The sequence below is a fragment of the Periplaneta americana genome, chromosome 10 (genome assembly GCF_040183065.1).
Source record: "Periplaneta americana isolate PAMFEO1 chromosome 10, P.americana_PAMFEO1_priV1, whole genome shotgun sequence".
Taxonomy (NCBI): Eukaryota; Metazoa; Arthropoda; class Insecta; order Blattodea; family Blattidae; genus Periplaneta; species Periplaneta americana.
In genome coordinates, this window is record NC_091126.1 from 147,053,108 (window position 1) to 147,059,107 (window position 6,000).

General features: G+C 35.9%; 1 long non-coding RNA gene across 1 annotated transcript in view; it reads right to left on the reverse strand.

Moving 5' to 3' along the window:
* LOC138708080 (uncharacterized) overlaps positions 1 to 5,759 on the reverse strand; it is a 63,027-nt gene extending 57,268 nt beyond the window's left edge. Inside the window, exon 1 of the long non-coding RNA XR_011334567.1 lies at positions 5,359 to 5,759. This is a non-coding gene — a long non-coding RNA (uncharacterized lncRNA). The remainder of the gene's footprint in view (positions 1 to 5,358) is intronic.
* Between the last annotated feature and the right edge of the window lie 241 nt (positions 5,760 to 6,000).

Consider the following 6,000-nt stretch of genomic DNA (forward strand, 5'->3'; position numbering starts at 1 on the left):
CTGCATGGGATGGGACTGACTACAGACCCCACATGCAGGAAATGTGAAAGAGAAGTGGAATTTTCTCTCCACATATTATGCGATTGTGAGCCATTGTTTGTCCAGAATCAGATATTTCCTCTTGGGCTTGGATAGGCTGGGACCAGAGGATATAAGAGAAACAGGCCTGAAAGCAATCCTGGCCTTCAAGGAGATTTCAGGACTTGGGTAAACTTTCCAGTTATGTGCGTGGGACTGAAAGGACCCGACCTATTCAATTCATTCATACCTCGGAATGACTTGGACACAAAAACATAAATAATTATTTACTTTAGCTGATGGAGCTTTTCTCAGCCAAATTTATTCAGAAATCTTTGATTTAACCCAGATATGCCTGAAATATTTTTTTTGCAATTTTTGTGTATTTTTCAAATCTCATTTAATGCAGTATATAACTGAAGTATTTGTATGGTGTCGAAACATTCTAGTTCTAACTGGTTGAGCTAGAAACAGGTGTCCTTTTAAAAGGACAGTAGGCATATGAGCATACATTTTGAGAATAATTGTATACTATGCTTACATAAAAGGAAACAATGTAATTGTTATAATTTACTATTATTATTATTATTATTATTATTATTATTATTATTAACAAATTATTACGTTGTTATTTTATTACAGTTTCTTTATTATTACTACTAATATTATTCTGAAGAATGATGCATTGTGGCTAAATTCGTTTTAACTCTGGAATGCTTTCGTCATTGAATAGTACCATATTGCTATTGATACGTAAAAATAAGTAATAGGCGAAAATAGTGTTGAAGTTTCGAGGAGGAGGTTATATTGGGAGAGAAGTGACGATACATATAATGAAGCAATTGCTGTGGCAATGTCGAAAGACAGGTTTCAGTTCATTTTCTAAAATCTACATTGTTATGACAATGACAATTTAGATAGAAAATAAGACCTCTTCCAAAAATACTAAATGAAAAACAATAGAAACTTATGCCCGTTCAATACCTCCCTCCAGAACGTCACCAGTCCTCCACTTGTAAACTGATCTTGTTGTGCAAATCTGGCTTTCAGGTATATCTCCCTGTGAAGCAGACTTGAATCATTTCAAAGGAAAATTTGTTCCGCAGCTGGGTATCGGTCCCAGGACCTTTGGCTTAACACACCAACACTCTGCCGACTAGATACCCAGCACCTACACCTGATACTGTCTCAACTTTTCCCTTCATATCCACACACCTCAGTGGGCTGACAAGATGCCAGAAACCCAATTTTGAATGCACACGAACTCTGTGTGGCATTTGTAGGCTGCATTATAGTGATATATCTGTATTTGAGATGAAACTTTGCCCATAGCATAATTTTCAAACGTAGATAGCATTTCATGCAGGGAAAATCCACTAAAATTGGAAAAGCGAAACAATTTCAAAATATATGGGGATATGCCTACTTTCCTTTTAAAAGGATACATAAGTTTTCGTCATTGTCATTTCGCAATGAATAGATATTTCGAACGCATTGTGGTTTCAGGTTATATTTATGTTTATTAGGAGTCATTTGATCTACAACAATTTGTAAAATAATTCCGAAATGTAAAAATATTTAACATTCTTATCTGATTTGCGTCTCGGATGCCATAGCTGAAATAAACTAACAATTCTCACGTCCACATCTCAAACTCAACGATGAGCAGAACTCTCATTACCAGTCAAGCCTCTAATTAAGACCAGTAATAGTGACACCTGTGAAAAAGTAAATGCGTTAACTGTAGAAAGGATAATTTTAAACATTGACAACTGTCCTTTTAATAGGACGGTAGGCATATCTGGGTTAATTTGAGGAATACGTAGAAACTACTAAAAATAAAGAAGAAAGCAAAAATTCACATTTTATACAGTTAGTACTCACAACTTTAAGGCATGAATTCTTGGGTAGTCTTCAGTGTACATAGTACGGTAGTTGACAGTGGCTGACTGAAGTTGGTGTATTTGTTTGATGTTCCTTGTATAGAGGGCGTTGTGATGTATTAATGAGTTGAAGGCAGGGACATTAGTGTTAATGTCTGATCGTGAGGATCGTGTTGAGCTGTTTTGCCCTTCACAAATATTTCGAATTAAAAGTTAGGTTATGGTAGATGAGGTAGAAGCCAAGTGATGTGAGACCAAGGAATGTGACAAAGTTAGAGAGGGTTAGATGAGGGGATAGCTAAGTGATGGAGACCAAGGACTGACACAGATAGAGTCACTGGCATAGACAGGGTAGGGGCTCACCAGGCTGAAACCCCCCCCCATTTTTCAATAAATATTTTTAAATTAGGCTTATATTAAATTATAAATCATGAAGAAACTATCCACCATTGACTCTGATAATAAGATACTGAACGAATAATGTTCGACTGTTCCTACTGACAATAACCAATACAAAGAACAATAAAACCTTAAAATTTTTGCTGCCAATTTGTTTTAAATTAGTGGCAGACTTTTTTCAAAGAAATTATGAAGCTACCATTCTCAACACAATAACTAGATTAAGTAATTTAGTTAGAGTTGCTGCGTGTTGATTCTACAATAACAGACAATAGATTTTATTTCATGACAAGTTTTTGGTAAGCTTAAATTTATTTTAAATTCTTAGGCAATAATTACTTTGCCTACTGCGTTTTAAATATGTTGCATGTAATTTTTGGTCAAATTAACCTAGTGATGTTCCCTAAACTTGGCCTCCCCAACTTAAATTATACTGACTACATATGCCAATGGTTAGACTGGGTTAAATAAGGGTATAGCTAAGTGATAAGACTGTAACAAGGTTAGAGTAGGTTAGATGAGGGGGATATGTGAGAGGAGGCTGAGAACTGTGTCAAATTTAGAGTGGGTTAATTGAAGGGATAGCTGACTGACATAAACTGAGGAATGTGACAAGTTCAAAATGGATTAGGCCTAGATGATGAGATAGCTAAGTGGCAGGGTATGGTGGGCTGTGACAAGGTTAGATTTGTTATTGCTTTCTGCTCAATTTTAGTTGTTTGTACGTGTTCCCGAAGTTAAATCATGGACTTCTGAATCAATTTTATCGATAAAACGCACTGTCAGCTAAAGTAAATAATAATTATCTCTGTTTTTGTGTCCGATTTAAACACAAACATTGCATTTGGTACAAATCCTTCACCAGCATGGTCCACACCTATGGAGTAACGGTTAGCGAGTCTGCCCGCGAAACCAGGTGGCCCGGGTTCGATTCTTGGTCAGGGCAAGTTACCTGGTTGAGGTTATTTCCGGAGTTTTCCCTCAACCCAATATGAGCAAATGCTGGGTAACTTTCGGTGCTGGACCCTGGACTCATTTCACCGGCATTATCACCTTCATCTCATTCAGACGCTAAATAACCTAAGCTGCTGATAAAGCGTCGTAAAATAACCTACTAAAAAATTCACCAGCATGTACAAGTTTAATCTTTCTTTGAAAGTAGGAAGCCAGTATGTAGCTAAACTTTCATTAGTCCATTCCTAGGTAGCCTACTGATATAGGTGATGTCGACATGATGATGATGATGATGATGATGATGATGATGATGATGATGATGATGATGATGATGATGATGGTGTTGTGGCGACAAAACTCTACAAAGAAGATATTTTATTCTGAGGTCTTGGGTTCGTTCCTCAATGCTGACTACAATGTTACTTGTGGTGGAGAAACTAAGAAGACGTTTTTTACCCGGAACCTCTCAGCTCTCTCAGCTTTATACATAGGCCTACCATTCAATCAACAATAAAAAATATTCACCTTTCTTTCTCCTCATTTAAAATAATTTATAATTTCATAAAGAATATGCCACAGGAGATAGAGAAAACTGATCAAAGTCTCTGTGTAACGCTCATAAACAAACACCAGTGACAGCTGGGTACTTCCATTTTGTTGGGCCCACTGGTTTACGAGGTTGCTACATTTTCTAGTGACAATTTGGAAAATCTCTGAGCCTACCTCTGTCGCATCTCTGGGAAGGCGCACTTCCATACAGGGGCAACAACATTTCTCTAAGGCTAGAGCCCAGTTTAGGTGTGTGTCTGTAGACCTATTAATCGAAAAAAATGTCATATAAACATGCGTCCTATTCTCAATATTTTCTAGCCCCTAATTTTCGATTAATACAAACACACCTAAACTGGGCTCTAACCTTAAAGAAATGCTGCTACCCCTGAACAGAAGCGCGCCCCTCCGGGATATAAATCCACCCATAGTGTTCTCTCAAACCATTACACCACTCTAACACAGTGGATCCAATATGCATAACAAATTGTGGAGCAGAATACTTCCAACCTACTCCTTTTCTAATAAATATTAAAAATAAGGTATACTTATAAAATAAAAGTTCGCTGGAAAATATATTCGTGAAAATATAACCTTCAACAATGCACTTCAGAAAGCGTCTGCAGAAGCCAGGTCATACACCATCCATTCACCACAATCATGAAACTGTAAAACACGTTCTCTACCAGTCTGCCAAAAAGCAAATCGTTGCAGCCAACTATTTGTGCTATTTCACCAAAGAACTTCAAATAAACCCTGTTTTTCAAGTAAAAGTTGTATACCTTCTCAAAGATTCTTTCTTTCATTCTTTAGTATTAAATTTTAACCAACGTCGTCTGAAAATCTAGTCCGTCAGTAAGTGCAGTTTTCCTGTTACACAATGCATTTTGGTATACCTAAATTTTTAAATAAAAATACAAAAAAAAAATACCACTTCCAGACCAAGATGTTATAGAACGCCACCCCTTCCGTAACATCACCCTAATATCTTCCAAATATTGCTACAATATTATTCGTTACGTATGTAAGCAAACATAATATTCAAGCACAGGACCATCAAATATATCTATAAAAAGTGATGCCCCAGTAATTCAGTTTTTCACTTCCTAGACATTGTGACAATTATAATCGCTATTAACCTAAACTTTCATTTCAACATGAGCTTATGAGAATAAAATGAAAATCATTCACTGGTAACAATTACCACGTAATAAAATGTGTAAAGACATGTCAACATAACCTCAATATATCGAGATTTCAAATGCCTCTTCACACAGGAATTCTCTGAGTTCTACAAATTGTTACTACTAAACGAAATGGCATTTTCTTTTTCTGCATTTTATGTGTCCTGATTGATTTTCATTTAGTATCTAAACAGCATTATTTTAATAGTTTTATAAGCATGTGTACATGGGAATATTACATAATATACACATGAAAATTGTCAAAAATATGTCAATGTGATCGACCCATGCACACATGTCAACAGTTATCAACGTTGCCATGCCAATATTATGCGGTAAATGCGTTGGATTAAACCATGAAAAACTCATACCTTTGGAAGTCTGTATCGATGTAATCTTGTACCATTTAACATTCCACAAAGAATTCATGACACGAACATAAAAAAGAACTAAAATATATGCTATAATTCGCTGGAACACAATGACTGCATTCATTCCGTTTTCATTCGATAAATGTTTTAAAACTCGGAACACATCACAGCTTCCTTGATCTACAAAAACCTAGTGCTTTGACATGAATTGATGAACATTTAGCAATATAACACCGGTATTATTGTCATAAGACAGTGATATCAATTGAATCAATATTCATTTCAGTTTCGAAACGCGCCTTTTATTGCAGTGTAATGAAATTATGGCAATAATTATTTCTACATACGGTAGTGTAAATGTTTTACATAAGGTAATATTTACCCTAACCAAAATCCAACAAAATTTTAGTTACAAATAAAGTTAAACAGTAACTTTCCCGCCATACGTAAACTACGTATTGGATAAGTACCATGAGTTTTTCGCCATACGTAAACTACGTATTGGATAAATACCGGTACCAAGACTTTCCCGCCATCCGTAAACTACGTATTGGATAAGTACCAAGAGGACTCTATTTTAGCCCTCTTGATAATTCAATAGACGCACAGAAAAAGGTTGTAACCCTCATTTATCATAACTAG